This window comes from Leguminivora glycinivorella, chromosome 6 (genome assembly GCF_023078275.1).
Source record: "Leguminivora glycinivorella isolate SPB_JAAS2020 chromosome 6, LegGlyc_1.1, whole genome shotgun sequence".
In the NCBI taxonomy this organism is placed as follows: Eukaryota; Metazoa; Arthropoda; class Insecta; order Lepidoptera; family Tortricidae; genus Leguminivora; species Leguminivora glycinivorella.
The window spans coordinates 18,207,955-18,230,570 of NC_062976.1; the positions used below are offsets into that span (position 1 = coordinate 18,207,955).

General features: G+C 38.4%; 2 protein-coding genes across 3 annotated transcripts in view; one reads left to right on the forward strand and one right to left on the reverse strand.

Moving 5' to 3' along the window:
* The window catches only part of LOC125227496 (mitoguardin), a 73,416-nt gene that overhangs the window by 24,133 nt on the left and 26,667 nt on the right, over positions 1–22,616 (reverse strand). The gene's annotated exons all lie outside the window — the stretch shown is intronic.
* The window catches only part of LOC125227497 (protein unzipped), a 43,442-nt gene that overhangs the window by 8,287 nt on the left and 12,539 nt on the right, over positions 1–22,616 (forward strand). Inside the window, exons 1-2 of one of the 2 annotated variants that reach the window (XM_048131827.1) lie at positions 8,135–8,268; positions 18,845–18,892. The gene's annotated coding sequence lies outside the window, so the exon portion shown is untranslated. Of the gene's footprint in view, positions 1–8,134; positions 8,269–18,844; positions 18,893–22,616 lie in introns of those variants that run through there. The other variant, XM_048131826.1, reaches the window with a different exon arrangement.

The window sequence follows — 22,616 nt, forward strand, 5'->3', positions numbered from 1 at the left end:
CATCTTTATCTTTGCAGCGTTTTATCACTTTCATTATCTCGAAAGGTCTAAACTGTGCAACTGTATAATTTTACGGTCATTAACCCGTCCGACTGAGGGTAGTTTAACTGATCATTTTGAGACACGGTTCTGGGCCGACTGGCGAGTCCGACGTGTGCACTGGACTGCCACTTACAACAAACATTAAATATACGCTTCAAAGCACCATGCACTTTACGCTAGTATAAAAACGAAGAAATCAAAGTCCCAGTATCGTAGCCCGTACGATCCACTCAGAGCAGAGTTGAGATAAATAACAATTCACTTGAATGACATCATCGGCGACCAAGCGACAACTGGTCAAGTGAAAAAAGACGGTGTTGACACAAGAACTTGAAGCAATTTAATGTAAAGGCATGTGCGCGGTTCTTCGGCCGGCCGGTGACCGCGTGGCCCTGATCTTGACGAAATAAGCGTTCAAAAAATGAGATCGCGGCATTGCGACCACGTGCTCCGACTAATCTACTCACCTAGTGACGTATTAAATTTTTTACAAATAGTTTCTTATGCTCACTCAATCCACACACTTTTGAAAAGCCGAATTTTGATGAAAAACATAAGATTTAGACCGCTATTATATGTGTATAGTTTAGTAAAAGTGAAATGGGAATTTGTAAAATACAAAACGAACCACTAACGTGTCAGGTTTTTTTATAATAAATTTTTGTAAGTGCTCACTCAGTCCACACGTTTTGAGAAAGTTAAAAATGTAAATATCTTACGATTTGTAGCACCTAAGACACTCGAAAGTACTTCAACATTTAGTAAAAATTTTTACTAAATATCCACCATCTAATATTTTATATTCGTTGTCTGGTTTTAAAGATAATCAGACATAACTTTTCTCATACAAATGTATCAAGTACGGTGACCACACTATGTCGGCTCCTGATTTTCCCCACCTTCCCATTGTCATATTGAGATTGGGGAGTTTCGTTCAATTTTGATAATAGTTTACCGGATTTGTAAGTGGGAGCGAGAAAAGAATAACTATTTCTCGCTCCCACTTACAAATCCGGTACGCTCATCTGTTAGCGCGATTAGATTACCAGGTTCTGGTTTCTTACTAGTGAAGTATTATATTCTTTGTTTCTTACCAATTATTATTCATGTCCTTTTTAATGCATGCATGTCGATATGGTTATTATCCTGACGTCGATAAAAATTACACAATACACATCATCACTAGGCCAAGAACATAACCTAAAAACAGTTTGCAGATGGAGAATTAATATGGTATTAGTTTAATATTATCAAAATTGAACGAACGAAACTCCCCAATCTCAATATGACAATGGGAAGGTGGGGAAAATCAGGAGCCGACATAGTGTGGTCACCCTACTTGATACATTTGTATGAGAAAAGTTATGTCTGAATATCTTTAAAACCAGACAACGAATATAAAATATTAGATGGTGGATATTTAGTAAAAATTTTTACTAAATGTTGAAGTACTTTCGAGTGTCTACTAATCTACTATACAATACTTAATGAGTTACTATTTATAAAGTATGATTGAGAGTCGTTACACTTACAACGCGGCAGAGTAAAATAAATACTGACGAGAACTGTAGAAGATTTCGCTGGCGGATTGAATTCTAAACGGAACCCTCTATTACGGTACACTAATTGTTGACTAATAGTTTAATGTACTACCAATAGTTGCCGGATGGACAGAGATTGGGGAGAAAACACTGGGAGGGACTATTGCTGCACGTTGGGGGGTGGCACACAAAATATGCATTGTTCCAGTAAATTTCACACAGAACAGTACGAATAAATAACTCTATACGAATTGAGCGAGTCATTTAAATATAGCAAACGAACTATAAGACTCGTATGAATATTTTAAACTTTAATGGCAAACACGTGTCTACTTTTTTGAACCGCCCGCGTACTCGTAGTCTCGTATACTCACATTGGTAGGAAAGTATTTCATTGTGCTCTATTTATGAAGCATTGTGCCCGGTTTGAAGGAACGTCGCGTAGATGTGGGTTGAGATACAAACCCGATGCATTCAACGATTATGATCTGCCCCGTGATTATACCGTGTATGTTGCTTCGTCATACGGCTTCAAATTATCAGAAACGTTTATGAAAGCGTGCAGGTATGCCCGTAAAATTTGAATGCGTGATTTTATCTCACCTTTGACAACTCCGTTGCACAGCACATAAATTTAGGCAAAACAAACAATTCAGTTTGCATTGTAAGTGGTTTGCAACAAGCAGTGATTGCACTTTGATACATCAAATCAATGGGCATTGTTCAATTATCAAATGCACAAGAGACCGCGGAATAAGTGAATAACGCCCTATTGCAAAAACATTGGACGCATCGCGAACAGTTAACTGGTCATTGACTACCCGCATGTAGATACGCTTCGTAATGCCTAATAAGCATAGTTACTGCATTGTTGTCAGACTTATGAAGATACTAAAAATAACTTTCAAGCTAATTACTTAATATGTTTAGTCCTGAAGTGGTAAGAGTTACATAGACAGACATAGAGTAAGGGATACATAGACTCTAGAGGTAATTTCTTCTGGTAGGGAGTGACAATTTTTATACCTACATATTAATTTCCTTGAGTTCAAACTTTTCAACAAGAATTTCAAGAATGCATAAATAAACACTAAAATTTATTGTCTTAAGACTCTCAAGCGTGCCCACGTAAATGTATTTGTTATGGTTAGATTGCTTTCTAAATTTATAATTGCTTTCAAAGCGAATATGTTCCAACTAAGGTGTTCCATGCGTGGGTACCTGGATGCGTTCCCTTGATAAACTTTTTTTTATTGCGGCCATTACTCTCCGTTTTGGACGACCCTCTGGCCGAACAATGATTAGAGCCGAGGCGAGGGGAGAGCGAGATGCAGCTGCTCTTTTATTTTTCCTTGTTGAGACGCTCAAGGAAGTTACCGGGTCGCAAATAGATGCTGATTTCATAAAGATACTAAAGTTGAGTGCGGTTTTAGAAAAAATGGAAATGTAATTTGTAGTAAAGCAAATCCTTAGACAAAAATTTGTTTGCCAGTTGCCTGCAGTCTGTTTGGATTAGATACAATTGATGTGGACTATTGTGGAGATAGGGATTTGGGTATTCGGTCGGAGTTTTCGGTAATCACATGAATAATAAGCGATACTGGGTTGGTAAAGGTGGAAACTAAAATCAATTCAAACACATTGTCGAACCAACCCGTCAATCACTCAACACTTGTGTTATATATTTGAAAGCTGAACCAGAGCGTTTCTCGCAAGCAAAAAGCGGCCGCGAAGCGTCTGCGCAGCCTCCAGCATTTATGATGCAACGTGAAACGCCGAGAAACGCAATGTGGTTCAGATTCTTAAAGTGCGCAACTTTTTCCTAGGCGCCATCTCCCGTCTCGGCGTCAGCTGTAGTTTCTAGCTCATGAATAGTGTTAATTTACTGTCTATGCTGCCTGGTGACATACCTGGTAATAAATTATGTTGTAGTTAAATACTGTGCCGGGCAAACAGCTTATCTTTCGAAACATTAAATTACATATTATTAATGTGCCTATGTAGGTATAGTAGAAGCAATTACTGTAACTTCGTGCTTAACTATTTCTACTTAATTATCCGCTGTCTTTGGAGCGAAAAGTAAAGAAAGTTTCTTCGATTGGCAGGCGATTTTTTGTGTTATTGGAATTTTAATTTTTTTCTCTAACTAATCAAAATTCAAATTTGTTTGACATAATCGGCCGGGAGTCGACAGCCGACACCCCAAAGGATAAGTTCTAAATCATAATCTAAGTAAACACGGAAAACATCATAATGGCTGTGAACTTGTTGCTAGTTTATTTTTAAAAGAGTTTATTCATTTCAGGGAAGAGAAATAGTGCTCGGTGAGTGTTTAGAGAAATAAGATCTAACATTAATAATTAACGGAACTTGCAAACCGCTTCCGCAAATTGAAAACGGAATTTAAAGGAATGTAGCTTATAAGATTTATAAGTTGTAATGTAGCTACAGAGTTGATAGTCGTACGTACATAATACAAATTATTACCACTCGTACAATTAATCGTTTTTAAAGTGTTGATAATTGCATTAGGTAATTACTCGTACAGGAAATTTATAAAGATGTTGAATATTCTTGGTCATTATTAAATATAAACGTATTATCACAAGTGTATTTTTCATAGATAACTATTTAGAAAAGTTCAAGGATGACAAATACTGTGCTCAACATTCACGTTGACTGAGCGTACGCACAAGTAGGCGTATAATTATGATGCTTATGGACTGTTGACGAAACGGAGGTGTGTTTGCATTAATATGAGTGAGAATGGCTAGCTGAGTGGAAACAAAAGCAATCTTAAACAAGCACTCCAAGAATAGAATTGCAAGTAGTTACAAAATCTAATAGCATCTCCTCGCTAAAGGCTCCTAATTAAACCATCTCAACAGCACATAACGAAGCTCAGTAAAATTAATTACTCGCATTGAACCAACAAGCTGGTATCGCGGTCACCGCGAGGAAATTAAATGAACACGCGGACGCCTCTTCGTGGACTTTTCTTATTAGAATGCAGATACGGACGCAACGAATGATGCACTAACGAGAAAAACATATTTGCCGAGGTTTCACATGTCGACTTGTGAATGAATTGATCAATCGGTGAGACGGGATAGAGTTATTATCAACTTTCTTAGAACACATGTTGTTGATAGGACCTTGAATGATGAACTATGTAGCTTAGGGAGGCAGAAAATGAAGGATTGGTAATAATCGCAGAAAAATAGTTAGTATAAGGAAATTCAACAATAGATAAGTTGCAATTTGGAGTAAATTTCGATGACAAAAAACGCTTCTATCATTATATTCATAAAAAAACATGAATCTGATCTAAAGATACATTCGGAAGATAACTAAACTCCTCGGTGGCAAGTATTGCTTTTGCTCTATTAATTGGGGTAGGTACTTAGTTTGTAATAAAATTAAAATGTGACTCGGGTATATTGGACAACGCGGAAGTCCGGCGCGTGCGCGCACCTTGTAACGCCTAATTGACGCGCCGACACCACACGTGGCTGCGTACGCGCATAAACAACTTGCTTTATAGCTCGTTTATTGTCATTGCCGGTTAATATGAGAGGAAATGTTAATGGCTGTTAACACTTACTGAAGGTACTCGTACCATAATTCATGAATTAGGGCTTACTGTTTATGTCCATTCAGGCACGCGATGCCACATCAATTTATCAATCATGAAATCTGACATGGTCGTATTAATACTTTTCTATTGTAATACATTGTTGACATTCCCCCAGATAACAAAATCCATTGAATAATCTGTTGGTATATTGTTGTGTGGGTTACTGACCGGTATTTGTATTCATGGCCAACCGACATCAACCTTATGTAACTTTGTTGTGAAGAAAAGAGTAACAACGCGAATAAAAGCAAGTCTAAACACAGGCATTTCAGTGTTGCGCATCAGGGATGGAGTGCTCTCTGGTACTTTCACATTGGATCACAGCATGGCGTTCCCGAGTCCACAATGACCGTTGATAATTGGCTCGTAAAACTCCGTCCACAATGGAACCCGCACCTCACTGTCCGGCTCTCACCGGCTATAATTTAATATCCGCCCGAAGCCCGAAAATAATCCTATTTCCTCGGTAATGCCCTTGACAATACCGGGTTAGTTCTGCTACTCGGAATTGCTTCATATTTGAAACTCTTTTCCGACAGCCAGAGATCGAATGAACTGAAATCCTTTAAAGAGCCAAGGCTTTCCGAGCGTCTACAAAAAGGAATGAAAATACAGTTGAGTCACAGCAACAGGAAGGATTTCAAAAGACTCGGCGCTTATTTGCCGAGGGATAGAGTACACAGACGAAAGCGATAACATTTCCAAGACAATCGGTGGAGTCAAAGTGTTTGTGTTGACAAGGGGTATTAATCGATGAGAGCAAGCCGAGGACAAGCGTCTCGTATGATTGATGTCGTGACGAAAGTGATGCATCGCCTGACATTCGAGAACCGTTATGACGCTCGGGAGCTAAAGCTGCAGTTATTTAGTAACAGCCTCCGGTATGTAAATAGTGAAGTTAGAGAGAGAGAGAAAGGAAGATAATTAATATCTCCAATTTAAAGGACAAACAGTGGTTTTTGTACAATAAAATAAATGGTGGTTTTCTTTCGAATAGACGACTTTAAAATATTTTGACTCATAAATAATTCGTGTATTGTAGGTACCTACTTATACTGGTATGGTATAGTGGCATAAACTGTGTCCTAAACGACCTGTTTTCATTGTATTGATCGGTAATATCAATATTACCCATCTCCAATGTAAGTAGGTACTATTCGGATTAAGTAGCTGAACAAAATAAAGCTATATGTTGACATTTTCCAGATGTATATGGTAGCAAGTGAAACCTTGGGCCATTAATCATTAAACTTGATGGAAGTGCGTCTTAACTTGTCGTGCAAGGTCGTCTCGGTACCATTTTCCGTACAAGGTTACAGAGGGCTCGCCCGGATTCAGCGATCGATGTCCTTGGCCCCGTCTAGGCTGTCCGGGCCCGCTATCGTTCCCTTCAACCTATATTGCATTCCTGGACACTCAATACATATGAATACGACATTGCTAGTGATAAAATTTGTTCAGGCAGGAGCAAAGTTGCTCGAGTTTCTATTGATTGTAACATGTACCTAATTAATTAGTTGGTCAAGTATTGCACGGATGAAATTCCGGAAGCCGTTGCAGTACAGTATGTTACACATCCGGCGTTGGAGTTCGTCCCTTTTTGAGGCCGCGCCGTTCGCTAACGGTATTGTATTGTACTAAATTATGGCAAGCACTATTAAATACACAGATGAATGAGCCCTTGATGGCATATTAATAGTAGTTTCAAGCCAACTAGTCACGTTGGCGAGTTTACCTTTCCGAGCCAGCCACTAAGTAAACAAGTTAAACACGAGTTGGATAATAAAGCAGACACAATACAACACGGAACGGACCTCACTTGAGTAAAGCGAGACTGCTCGAGCCGTGCGACCTTTTCCTCGGTCGATAGAAGGGTTTGGGCGGGAGTGCAAAACAAATATGTTTCAGGAGCCAGCAGAGGGGACTGCTATTTAGATAAGCAAATTGCAAGACTTAATTACACCGTATCATTCAGGAACAACGTAATCAAGTCGATATATTGCAGGTGGCGAAGGGACACGGACGTTTCAATAAAATCATGAAACCATGATCGATTTACAAGTGAAATATTGTTCTTCTGTTGAAACACGTTCTTATGAAACAATACCTGTAGTTGCAGCAACTTTATTACCCAAACAATCGCCCGCGTTAAACGCATAGCAAACAACCTGAGAACCTTTCATTAAGAGTGCATAAAGGAATATAACTAGCGGAGTATTGAAGCGGACAATGCGGCTCGGTAACGGGACCGGGCACTAATTGTGAACCGAGCTCTTCCGTTACCTGCGGCACGTTAAGACACTCCCGGGAACAACCAGCACATACCGCACGACACGGCTTTCCTGACTCTGCTAATGGTAAAGCTCACCTTATTAGATTCTCACTAGAATCTAGTGTGAAGTCTGACTAATGCTTTGTTGTGGATCATAATGGTGGTGATCAGTGGACATAATGGTGTTTGACTTTATTTTTATTGAACGTTAAAAAAAATTTTTATAGGCAGCTCCGAATTTACAACAGTTTTATCAACTAAAAGTAAAGAAGACGCTCTTTGCTCCGCCGCGAAACGTGCCACGACTACCGAAAGATGTTTCTTATTTTCGTTGCCGAGCACGAGTTAGGAACAGAACACGTACCTACTCTGTCTCGAAATTATACATAATCGGTTTCATGGGAACATCCAAACAGATATGAGAAATTTGTTAAGTAATAAACGATAATAAACTGAATGGACGTGGTTTGTTTCGTATGATAAGAAGTCATTGTATAATACTTACATCAGATAGCGTAATCTGTATGTTTTATAAGAAATCTTGTAATAAATAATCATAATCTTTTCGTCGTAGGTACGAATCTATTCATTGAGTCATAATACTGATATGGAGTTTAGAATGATGTAAGAGTAAAGCGCACGGTTGTGGGGGGAGTCGAGCTAAACGCCGACCAAACCGCAACCGCAGAGGCGCTTGCCGTCAACACCTCACGACAGTTCATAAACACAAAGGTTGCATACAGTGCTGTGTTTACGGACATTTAGTCACGTTCAAGGTACGTACTTGTTTAATAAATCTTTTACTTTTTTTGGCTAAAAATAGGCACAAAAACTACTTACATTTTAACGGAATGTCGATCTGTCAACGCCTGGCTTATAATCAGAAAGAGTGCATTAAAAGTTTTGTTAGCTGTTGATGTTATTGATCAACAGACGCCTTTTAAGAGGTTCTTTACAACACTCGAAAAACTTATCCAAACGCCACTTAAGGTACGAGGAGGCCGATAGTAAATTCAATGGCATTTGCCCTCGACAAACAAACCAAGTTCTACAGGTGTTCAAATCTTTTTAGGGTTCCGTAGTCAACTAGGAACCCTTATAGTTTCGCCATGTCTGTCTGTCCGTCCGTCCGTCCGTCCGCGGATAATCTCAGTAACCGTAAGCACTAGAAAGCTGAAATTTGGTACCAATACGTATATCAATCATGCCAACAAAGTGCAAAAATAAAAAATGGAAAAAAATGTTTTATTAGGGTACCTACATGTAAAGTGGGGGCTGATATTTTTTTTCATTCCAACCCCAACGTGTGATATATTGTTGGATAGGTATTTAAAAATGAATAAGGGTTTACTAAGACCGTTTTTTGATAATATTAATATTTTCGGAAATAATCGCTCCTAAAGGAAAAAAAAGTGCGTCCCCCCCCCTCTAACTTTTGAACCATATGTTTAAAAAATATGAAAAAATCACAAAAGTAGAACTTTATAAATACTTTCTAGGAAAATTGTTTTGAACTTGATAGGTTCAGTAGTTTTTGAGAAAAATACGAAAAACTACGGAACCCTACACTGAGCGTGGCCCGACACGCTCTTGGCCGGTTTTTAAGGAGATTTTTTACACCGCGAATACGATAATGAGGTTTGAATGATGTACTCAACGAGTAGTTGTTGAATCCTAATTCAATGTAATTTATTTGCCAATATTTGCTGTTATTTCCATTTGGTTTACTTAATAACCTTGCTACGACTACCCAGCGTGCCTTTGAATTCAATAAGTAGGTAGTATCGATAAAAACACTAGGGACACCTCAAAAATATATTATACTTAATTTGTTCAGCATTTTTGTTTAAAACATTGTGTGAGACGCTTATTCATTTTCAATTGGTGAAGTTTAGTAGATACTTACATGCTACAAATGCAATTTATCATGGCTGGCACTGGCAGACACGCAAACAAAAAACAAGTGAAACACGCGCAAAGAAAGCGTCGAGTGGTCTAGGCAGGTGCTCCTACATGTCCCGACGTCTTCACTGGAGTGGCTGTTCAACAACACTTCTTAACTTGAAGCTACCTCATGTGTGGTGGAGATCCTCAGACGCGAGACAAACGCAAACATTGCAGACCTGTCTCTCAAAACAACACACGACGTTTACCACCCGACATGCACGCGGTTGATGCAGATTTATACATTGATACAAAGTATACTATTTCCGTGATAATCAATTAGTTTATTGTGTAATTCGTGCAGGGCAGGGGTACCTACTCGTGGCGGGTGATTTATTTGTGTTAGTGTACCTCGTAAAACTGCTCCACTTGAGACTCAATAGCTTGAACGCACGCAGGCCGCCTATCGTAATATTCGTAATAAACCAGTAATTTATGGCTGGTAATAATTACATATTATGTTATTACGTCAAACCGACTTAGAACGTTTTAAAAGACAATTCAGTGACCTAAAGGCTTTGGGCTTATTTATACAGGTAATGCTTTTATAAGTAAAGCCACAAACGTACCTACATAACATACGTATTATGTTCCGACTCTGTGTACTATAAGACTACCTACGTACCTACGTAGTACTTATAGATGTCTATAAATTAATAAAATTAAGTAGGTAGCTTGTTAATATTAATATGCAATTCTCTGAACCTGTATTTTTTTGCAGGAAAATGCAAATTAACATAGTCGGCAGATAAGTCGTTTGCTAAGTTTTAATTCTCGTAGCGTATTAAGTTACAGTATCTGAGATATCAGATGCACTTTAAGTGTGTCTCCCGTTAATGCATGGTCCACCAATCGTCATCTCGGGTTACGAGCCAGTGCAGCGAACCTTTGTACTTTGATCGGCGTGTGAGCCCTAATTAACAAAAACGGTCGCACGTATACTGCGTCCTCCGCTTTTTGTAATTTAACTAATAAGCTGAGATTGCAGTTAGTTCAGGTAAAAGTTCCCTGGAGCTGTAGCTCATTCACTCTTTCCTCGAAGTGATCGATAAAGACAGTTTTTAGCATAGTAGGTACGTAGACGATGAGAGCAAATTCCATTCCTTAGCAGTTTGAATCAATTGCTAGTCAATTTATATGATATTATACTTTATACCTCTACTGTCTTTATATCTTCAATGCCAGTAGGTTATTTAAATACATGTACCAAGGAATAATGGATTTTAAAGAGAAGCATAAAAACAGCAAATTAATTGACCGATCACCACGCACACTAAATGGAGTAGATGGGAATGTTAGCCTAGAATGGACGTAGGTACTTACGTAACATAGTGGCTGGAGTTGGACGTAGTAAAAAACGAAGCAAAAATAACGAGGTAAGAGACTTTTTGTCCATCATAGGTACAAATTTCAATCGCTCCACTTGTCATACTTTGTAAGTAGATGAGATGTAATAACTAACGAGAATAAAGCCAGTACTTGGTAATAAGCGGAGTAAATTGTTTGGCGACATGACCTCGACCGAAACATACGTAATTACAATTTAATGAAATGATTGAAGGGCAAAAAGCCCATTTCTGGTCTACATACGTACACACAGTACCCCACACACAAGGACAGCTAATAAAAGTTCATACAATGTGATTGTTACAGAAAGTTAATCAAAAATAATAATGTAAGTAGTTTTTTAGCAGTAACTATTGACGTCTTTGCACAAGGTCATCAGATAGTTGTAACAAGTTAACGTAAACCACTCGCAACATACATACGAATACAAATGGTTGGCGATAACAGCAAGTAAAGGTAGATGCATAAATGAAAATGTTATTCATCAATGACTCGTACACTGCATGAGAATGTGAATTCAAGTTGAAATGGGTCAAGTTTGCTTAATCCAAATACACAACGCGTTTCAATGGAAAAAGCGCCGGTTTTGATAGCACTTCGTTTTTTACAGGCTCGTAAAACATATCGTACCCATATTTTTGCTGTACAAACAATGCCAATATTCACGAGTAGAAGTTATTGACTTATGTCCGCTAACAAATTCACGTCACGGGGAAATTCAATCAGACTGTTTGTATCGTTTTTAATACACGTAACATTTCGGTCAAGGATGAAGCAATATAAATAATTGGTCAGTTCGAGTTGTCCGCGATTAATAACGTTATTAATGGTCTGGTCGCGCGGAATGCAGACTCTTACGAGTCTTACGGCATTTCGCTGTTGCTGCACTCAATATAATGCAAAACTCCTCATGATCAACTGACCAGGATCCGATAACTATGGAAGGTTAACTAGCAAAGTTCAAATGGATTCTCAGGTATGTGTTAAGTATAGTGACAAAAAAACAGTAATGTGCCGTTTGCGTGTGAGTGGCACGTTCATCACGAATTTATCTTTGGTACGTGACTGAGGAGTGTTAGCGCCTTCGTCTCCCGAAGGCTCGCGTCGCGCCCTTGCATTTGTGCAAGTGCAGGGCTGCGCCAGCGACCGGTGAGTCAACTGCGATCATCGACCTGCCTGCATGTGGTGCACTTATCCTTAATTTTACGCTTTCTATGTAAATACGACGGGTAATGAACTAACGTTTAAAGTTCAAAGGCATTTGTGTAGTTAAAATATTCATTTGAAATCAATAAGCAATCATCTTTTAAAGTTTTTCTTAGAAAACCCCCCTTAAGAATAGATATGAATCATGTTCGTTTATGACTTCTGGATAGGTCAGACAAGGAAGTCAATTCATTGCAATCATTAAGAAAATTGGGCCTATAAAATTGTGTCCATCGACTGAGTCAAACTCTGCGTTGATCTGACGTCATTTGCCCTGTGACTGGATCGCTACTGATTGTACGAGGTACTTACACCATGCCGAATGAGTCACTGGCTGCTAAAATATAATATGAGTGCAAAAAATACAAACTGCCATGAATCTGTCTGCTAACTGTATTTCATGTGGAAACGTCCGCACAAAGTTTACGCTTTACAAACAGGACCGGATGCCTGAGAAAAAAGTTTCATGGTGAAATTCGCGGCTGAAAAAGCGTTTAACTATTTTTATACTTTTGCATTCCCGAATGAAGTAAGAGAGCTCTTTGAAAGGATTTCATTCATTCACATTTTATCTTTTAATTGGACACTGTTTCACATATAAAGAGGATAGGTGGTATATTTAACAACATTTGGCAATGCCTTGAGAGAATTATAGAACTATTAGGCACGATTTAGTTTGAGCAGTTCTTAATATTGGGTTGGTAAGAAAGTAATGAGCGATCGATTGAATTCCACACAAAATTTTTGAGAGAGTTCTAGAATCTTCTATGGTCGAAAGTATATAAAGGGCGAGTCGCACAGTTTCTCGTCAGTCATTCACTAGCTGTCGCCGAGCTAATATAAGGAAGAAAATGGACGAATTAAAAGTGCATGTAAGGCATTGCTTACTATATGAATTTCAGTCTGGTTATTCAGCCGCCGAAGCAGTGCGTAATATATGTCAGCGTGTTGCTCCTGAAGTTGTGTCTGAGGCCACGGTGAAACGATGGTTCCAGCGGTTTCGTAGTGGCGACTTTTCATTATCAGATCAACCTAAGCCTGGTCGACCGGTGAAGATTGATGTAGCCAAATTAAAAACCTTAATTGAAGGAGATCCGAGGCTAACGAGTCGTACTCTTGCTACCGAGTTAGGCTGCTCTCATGTCACCATAGAAACACATTTACACGAGTTGGGAAAAAACTACAAATACAGTGTTTGGATACCGCACGAACTTGATAGAGATCAACTAAACCGCCGTGCCGATATCTGCATACAACTTCTGTCTTTTCGCCGCACATTCAACTGGTTGGACCATCTTATCACTGGAGATGAAAAATGGGTCTTATATATAAATCACACACGCAAACGTCAGTGGCTAGCTCCAAACGAAAAAGGAATAGAGGCACCAAAACAGAGCCTCACCCGAAAAAAGTTATGCTGTCCGTTTGGTGGGATATTCATGGTATTATTCACTGGGAACTCCTACCAAGTGGAATGACTGTTACCGCATCAGTATACTGTAATCAGCTTGAAAATTTAAACCAAAAAATCTGTCAGAATCGTCCACAGCATGCTAAAGTTTTTTTCTTACACGAAAATGCTCGCCCACACATTGCAAAAGTAACTCGGCTAAAGCTATTGGAGCTAGGTTGGAAAGTGATACCTCATCCACCGTACTCTCCAGACTTGGCACCTACGGATTACGCATTGTTCAGATCGCTAAGCAATGCCTTGAATGAAAAAAAGTTCGATGATCAAGCCCATCTACGACAGTACATAGCTGAGTTTTTTGAATCTAAACCTAAGAACTTCTTCGCCGATGCTATTCATTCTTTACCAGAACGATGGAGACAAGTAGTAGATAACGAAGGCCGTTATATTTTTGATAAATGATTAAAATAATAAATTAAATAAAAATTACAATATTGGTTATGATTCGCTCATTACTTTCTTACCAACCCAATAGTTAGGGAGTTCGTATCAACAGTAATTGTTGCGAAGTTTGCCTGGCAGCAGCTTCAGCTCAAATAACTATATTGTAACTTGTTAGGTATAATATTAAATTACATACCAATGATACATGATGATACACCATTATTTGCACATTTCAGTAAGCAATGCACTATTTAACGAGTGTTCTTGTTTTTAACCGACTTCAAAAAAGCAGGAGGTTTTCATTAATTATTATATAGCATTAATTAGAAATGCAAGTGTAACAATAAAATAAAATACGATAAATAAAGCTTTTTTTATAGCAAACTTGCGGGCAAAGCTTCTAGAACGTATTTCTTGGCGCACGGGAGTAAAATGTCATTAGTGCTAAAAGCGCGCCTGATCCGACGGAAACGATAACAGCAGATTCACTACTTAACAATCCACCAATAGAAAACCCCGGCCTCTTATTATTGAGAGCTAGCCTTTATACGATATCCGACAAATTAACTATCGTCGTAGTCGCTAGAATAAATAATGGAACTGCCGATACCGATACGTGACTGGTTAGCGTGAGATTAGAGAGAAAGGAATCGTGAGATGCATCTATTCAATTTTGAACTAAATTGCATTTTAATCGTCGATCAGAGACGATGTTTTCGAGATGCAAATAAATAGTGCGGCAGACCTAAGATTACAGTAAAACTCTTTCTCTTCTAATATAAATTGATGAATTCTCAATTTCGTAAGTTTTTATTTATTGTAAATTCTGTGCAAAAAGTACTTAGATCTTTGTCACTCCATAAGGATTTATTCATATAGGTATAGTATCAAGAGCCCACGAGAAAAAATCTATTCCAAGAATATTACTCACAATTAAGACGATACGGTAGGGGTCAATTCTCCATACAAACGCTCTCGACTATTTCCTCCCTGGTTTTTGAAGATAGAGCAATGATTTTTTTCAACACAGATTGTTATTATTTGTATCTGTGTCGGACCGTTTCCGTTTTGATATTTTTGATATTCTGCTTTTTAAAGACTCTAGAGCCAATAAAAAATTTCCAAAAACGGCCTTTTTCATTGTGGCGCAAAAAAAGGTGTGATACTCAAGATTGGTAACAATTAACCAAAAAAGCTAAACGGTCCGACATAGACTATTTCATTGTTATTCAGATTCTCAAATTTCGTTCCGATTGATTAAGTTTTGAAGGAGGAAAGAGTCGAGAGCGGAACCTCGATTTTAAAGATTTTTTTGAAATATTTTTTGACTGAGTTGTTCTTAATGGACATTTTTTTTCGATAAATCTAGTTAATAACACTTGTATATTTAACTAGAATTCCCAAGTTGAAAGGAGGGCTCCTTTCCATTTTAGCATTTTCGCTACCGTATCCTCTTAATAGAATCATTTCATATTATATTCTTATTAAGTAAATTATTAATAGTTTTAGGTAAAGATTTATTGTTTAAAACCGCAACTGTTTGTAAGACATAAATGAATTAACAAAGATTTAACTGAAACAGAATTACACAGTCATAAATAAAATAACCCTCCTTCGGAAGTCAGGCAAATATTCTAATAATTAAATATCAGCTTGAGCAATAGGTCGGTAATGAATAACTGAGTTGGTTGAATTATGATAAGAATAAAGCATAAACAAACTACCGGTGGGACCCCTGGACTGGTGTATCCTTCGGGGGTACTAAAGCACTGAATAAATAAAATGCAATTAGGCTAGGGTGTGGCATAGAGCGCGAATCACGCCCCGCGGAACGATGGCGTTTTATAAACAGTTATGAAATCTCTTACCACAATTGAAAAGGAGGGTGGGTTGTTTAAAAGAAATCAACATTGAATAACAAGTACATGCTGAGTATCGAGTTATAGGCATAATGATACATAAGGTGACTTAGGTTAGAAGAGAAGTTAGAGAAGTTCAAACACCTTGCGTAATACGCTTTACCTAATACTAATCGTGACGTACCCCTCATGATGTATATTTCGTCATTTCGTTTAAATTAAATAACCATACATCCTTTAACATCGCTAAGGAAACCAAAATGGTTATAAAGACTTATTACGCCAATAAATGCTCGCATATTTTGAAGTTTCAAAACAAACAAACGAGATTGATTGCTACCGCGAATGCGAAATAACACGAGTGATTACACTCGATGGAATACCCGCGGTGTAATCGGCTGACACAAGGGTTTGGTTTACCCATGAATTGAAGACGCGTGTTTCAGGCTGCTAATTCGAAGGCAGCGGTGGGTCACGTGCGGGGCGTCGCCATGGCAACCGAGGAAACTACGTCGTTTCAGACCCCCGGTGTCGAGCCATTTCGCGCTTAGCAATATTTTTAAATTTTTTAACATATCGAAATATGGCTGGGGCGCGATTTCACATTTCCACAAACTTTGTGGCATGACCACCCTTTTTAAATATTGATGAAAACTAAAATTACGGGGGAAACATATTCTAGTTTACAAAACGTTGCCAAGCGGTTACAGCAGTACCGACCATGAACATGATGAACATTTTCATGAACGACGACTGTTGTTATCAGTGGTGGTTTATATTTCCGGCGGTTTTAACATCTGCCAAAATAATATTGTTCTGGAGCTGTGTATCCTCATCAAATCAGTAGCCCGTAATAATAACTCTATTGGACAAAAGGGTCGCAGGCTTTTGCCAGGCAATTTGAGAGTGCGGGGGCGGGTTTTGTTTCATATCGCTAGCCATAAGTAATCATAGCCATGAGACAGAGGGCGCGCACCGCGCTTATGGGATTTGTGGAAACGTTGACCACGAACCTTTGATCTGATTTATGATTTATTGTGATGGCTGGGTTGTCTATATATAAATCAAATAAGAAAGTACAATCACAAAATGATTCTAAGTCAGACGTCAACAAAAAGCAACTGGGTTTAATTTTATGATCCACTTTAAGTATACTCGTAAAACTCGCAAAACCTCCACTCCAAGATTGAGATAGAGGTCAACCGACACCCTCGAATCACCCCTTGTCTTCTAAGTTATTTGACCCCTGTCAATATGCAACGGAGGCCTGCCCATTAGCCTCCCCCTTATATTGGAAATCGCTGCTCCTTTACACGGTTGTGGTTAGCTCTGCAATTTTGTAGAACGGGAACTCACCACAAATCGAAGTAGCTTTCGTATTATGAAAACGAACCCGTATGCTACAAATAAATTTCCATTGAAAGGTTTGTTTAAGTGAAATCGATACGCGATTTAAACACATGCATGTAGGTAGCTACCTACTCTACGTTAAAGTAAGATATCCGGTAAATTGTGTAACTGAACAATCCATGAAAAAGAACTCCTGTATCTACAGATGCTAGTTGTGCTTATCACATACAAAAACGCGTCAAAATAACAGACACGACTTTTTTGCAGAACCATTACTGTCAAGTATTTATGCTATTTTTCCCTGACAGCTATCAGCCAGTGTATACCTACATGAAGCGAAAAGAAAAAAAGGGAAAGTTTTAGCAACATTCATCCGGGTGGGATAGGGCGGTAACTGTCCATTAACTAATGAACCAGCCGATGCCGCTGCGTCCGGTCGGCAGCTGTATCACGTAAGGAATTGGCGAATCGATTATGACATATTGTGACCACATCGCGTAATCAACAGTGTATGAATACACCGCTTCCTGTGGACATCGTATCCTAATTACTTATTAAGAGACTGTCGTATAAAGACAGTAGACACAGGATCCAGTTTCCAAGTATTCATTGTATGCACTTGCTACAATGGATCCGTTGCCGTGGCGAAGGACGACCCACCGCCGCATAACGGCTGCATTTACAACCCGCAATAGCATCTACTTACGAGACGCAGTTTTGCAGATATCGGGCTAGAATGTCTAGGTTACAATTCGAGATTGTTAGGTACCTATTCATAGATATTGATATCAATGAAAGTATGACAATAGAAGGCGTTTAGAATGTAATCATTGTTAACTTACAATTTAAAAACATACCTATTCCCGGACTGCTTTATCTAACAGATAGTTGCTAAGACCATATTATAAGGTTATGCTTACTAGTATACCCCACGACAAATTGTTTCTATTGAAGTAGGTGCCTAACTTGCCTAAGTGCGATTAATTGTAGGTGTTAACTGAAACCGCTTTCAAAAAAGATGAATTCTGCGATTAGGCTTGCAGCTGCCGTCTGACGGCAAACCCGATACGTGCATCTGTTGGATTAGCTCGCACTGGATCGTAGACGTAGCAAAGTGATACAAAGCGCATCACGTAGACAGCAGACAGCTGCATTCTGCATTGCAATGTGTTTGTAGTGATTGACGCTAATAGACTCTTTATAATAGATGGGTGAATGTGTGTCGTGATTGTTTGAGATACTGTGAGACGATGGATGAATGAAAATAAAATGTTGTGACTGTTCATCGTATTTTTTGACATGTATTGTATAAATCCTTTTTTTTTTTTTTGTTGAAACATTTCTTTCTATTCTTATTTTTTCCAATTGTATATTGTGTATTTGCATGAATTAATCATAATTAATACTGTAATTATTTTTCTAAGCATGTTTAAATTTGCCAGCGCTTTGGTGCAAACTGTAATGCTGTGTAAATTGTATATATATTAATAAATAAATAAATAAATAATAATTGCATATTATGTATGTAATCTGTTTCTGCTTGTAATGTAATGTTCGCAGTTCGATACCTACCTATTGCTTGTTAGAATATTGAAACGATTTATAACTAACTACCTGTGTAAGTGCCGGTTTTTTCCACTACGTTTTTTCATCGTACCTAGGAGCGATAGCATTTAATGATATAGGTACCTATATGTATTTTTACACGACTATAAATTGTTACGGCTACTAGTATATAACTAAATACCTTCCCACTGAATGACAATAACCTGTGTGTATCTATTGTTACAGATTCAGACTCTCCGAACGGGAAACTGGAAACAATACCATAAACAAAAGGTACCTAAATTATTTTACGCAAAAGCCTTTCGACTTTTCCAAAAAGCAATCCTTTAAACGTATTGCAATTCCACTCAGCGACCGACCGGCGTTAAATAGCGAAGGAAATAAAACGTCCGGCCGCTTGTAAACAAAATGCGAGTGCATAACAAATCGGTGTACCGAACCGGAGCGACGCGAGCCGCCAGAACTGCCATAAACTCCGGACAAATATCTGCCTCTGCCAGGCAAAAAACTACGCAACTAAAAATAGCGCGGCTTTTAATTTAAAACCTCCATTAACCTATTGCGGTAAAAACTTCCGCTGCAAAGTATATAAAAACACATAAGTAATAAATGTATCTTGAATCCTGGACTAGACGGAAATTCTGATTGCTTTTGTCAATCCAGAAGAAGGGAAACCCTGTTATACAATTTGTATAGTAAATTCTGGGGTCAATTACTTGTGGAATTATTAATTCTGTTTTGCCTGCGTTATAGGTATAGTACCTATATGTCTGAATCAGGAAGTAAATCTTTTAATGAATCACGAAAGGATCTTCTCAGAACATTAAGAAGATCTACCAAATTCGTATTAGATTGCTCTGTTTTTTCCGGGAAGCTTGTTTTGAAGAGGCGTTTTTTGATGCATCATTCCTTCCATCCATTGAACAGTTATGTGTTCATTGATTGCAGTGGCATGTCCCGTTTCGTCCCTATTGTCCTAGAACTCAGCAGTGATATAGGGAATGCAACACTAGGCTCCTCACGTACGGAGGGTCGGTGCAGTCCCGATGCTATAGATAGACTAGGCACACGTCCGCAATAAAATTGGGCCAGTGTGTCGTCAGAGTCGCTATTATCGACAATCAGAAGTCGACCTTGCAGCTAGTTGTCGCTTGTCGCGCAGTTCGTGGGGTACGGAGATCTCCATCCGCCTTGTCGCACTTCATTTTCATTACATAATGCCTGGTGTATGTCATCCTTCCAATTTAGAATTTGGATAAACAAGCTGATTCTTTCATTGTACTTAAAGACGTGATGTGCTTTATATTACACGACTTGATATCAATAGGTATTTATTCTTTATCCTAGTAGGCGGTTAGAACAGAAGTACTTTAATGGCGAACCGAAGTCAAAGAAGAAGATACGAGCACATTTATGAAATTGTATTTGCTGTTTAATCGGGACATTTAATAACATGTGCCTACTTGATTTGTTTTTTAACCTTCAAATAGGTAGGTAGGTAGTGTGCCTTTACCTTTACACAAATCCTACGCATGCAACAACTAGTATCATAGTATGACGTCGTCGATTGTTGTAAACTCCCTTAAATCAAGAGTATCATGACACACATTGACGAGGATAATGCAAACACAATGGGCATCAAATGTTAATAAGCAAATAAAGCGGGCTGTCGTTGTTGTTTAGTCTCGGAGTCTCAATGTCAAAGCACAAGACCGCTTTGTTAAAACATCTGTAGTGTTTATTATGAATGAGTTCATAGTACACATATATATCTTATAATCGCGGGACAAATTGTATATATATGTCTATGTAAATCGATTTCCCAAAATATATATGGTAGTTAGACAAACATTTGTTTTGCTCCATGTAGAAAAGCAATAACAAACAGTCACATGCAACAATGTTGAAAGTATACCTATCGACTATTGATTGATTCTGTTTTCTCGTTTTTGTGCGAATAAATTATTATTTATTGCCTTAGGCACAATCAATCACATAGAATCCTGTGTAATGAGTTGAATAATTGACGTTTAAATTTTATGGTGTTTAATTTTTTGCTATCGGCTTTTACTGATTCTCATCGCGTGTCGACTTTCAGTTCACTGGAGAAAAGACTAGCAAAGTTGTTAGTGTGTACTTGAGTAGTCTGTAGTTTTATGGATCTAGAGTCCACAGTTAGGCTGGTGCTAACTACGCAGCTCCGAGTGAGCGTGCGACTCGAGAGCTGAGCTACAGGAATTGAAGGATTGGTCCAGCCGAGCCTGGCAACAGGTGCGGGAGAGAAACTCCGGCTGGTGTTAATTAGCCCCTCGCTGCTTGATTTATAGCCTGACTTTGTCTTCTAATACGTACTACTTATACGTTTTATCCATGCGATATCCTAGGATGTTGAGAATTTAATAAATCTAGTCTAGGTTATCTATATCCGCAATTAACTTTGATTTATACTTGCATACTCATTACTCAACGAAAACTTTTCTTTCTGTATCGCCATTTGCCAATACACATTATTCTTGATTATGCTTTCTGCGTGTTTTGAAATCAAAACAACTTTTGAAACATGAATGTTTAAGAAATTTTGTTTATTGTTTAAAACATGGTAAACAAGATTGCAGATATGCATTGTAACCACAAAAAATCGTTCAATTGTATCGTCGAAACGTATGTTAACCATTCAGGTTTGAACCGACTGATCCCTAAAATGCACGGTCACATTAGTCACTGTCTGTTCGATAATTAAAGAACCTTCGATAAGGCTGTCGAGGGCAATCTTTCGGGTAACGGATCTAATGTTTTTTTTTTCATTGGAATTGAAAACGGAAACCATTGCGTGCGAGCGCGTGGGGTGTATTCCTTGTGGGTGAGTGAGCGCGGGTTCAAGCGGGCTGTCTATTGTAACTTGAACTCGATATTTGTAAAGTGCTCTTTTGAGAAATAAAGAGTTAGATTCAGTAAAATTTCTGAATAATTTAGAACCTTATCAGGCTTTGACGAAATTAAAATTAAAATCCGCATACCCATCGGGTTGAATAAGCACGCGCAGAGTAAGGATTATGATTATTCGTATAGTCTTCAGTAATATTGATGAGTGGCTAATAAACAAACTCTCCCTCTCTCTCTTGTATGTAGGTTCTTTTATCACCATCGGTTCTCCCACACTCATCAAGCGATGGCAATGGCACTGTAACTATCACGCGACATCTCCGACACCGTCACGCCTCGCCTCAGTTTACGTTTTACATTTACAGTGCCACCGACGATCTCATGATTCTGATTAACCTTGTTCGTACACGATCCCCTTTTTCACATAAATATACTACTGGATGTTGGCAGTTTAATCACATTCACGTATGTGTGTGATAATTGCGATAACGACTCTCCGAAAGGTAAACTGACGCGATCCACAACGTAATTTGAAGTGATTATCCCGTTTTGTTACTTAACAGCTACCAGGCTCGATTGATGTGTAATTGTACCGATAGGAAAATTAAGCATAGCTAAATAAGTATGAGATGCGATGATTATAGCTCCAATAATACTAAATCACGGTAATGCTGTCTTCAGGCCGGTATATAGTCCCATCCATTAAGCCGGTGCAACGATGTAGCACAATCTAACAAATAGATAGCTCCTTTGCCGCCAAGATAACGTAAATAAATGGAAGTACAAAGAAATTGAGATACTGAGAGATTACTGTGAGCATAGAAAATTAAAAATTAGAAAGTTAAGCGTCACACACTAGCTATGGCTACTAAAAGGATAAACGGATAAACGATTAAATTGTAGCACACGATTGTTCTCGAGCGAACGACAACAAAACATTGGAAGTAAGGCTAGGCAGTTATAAACCGTTTAAGATTCGTAAATGCCATAGTTAAAATTGGATGATATCAAATATAAACTAAAAACATACTAGGTAAGTATACTGGAAGAACAAGAATCTCATGGGTAAGCGTGCTCCACCTTAGACCGCATCATCACTTACCATCAGGTGTGA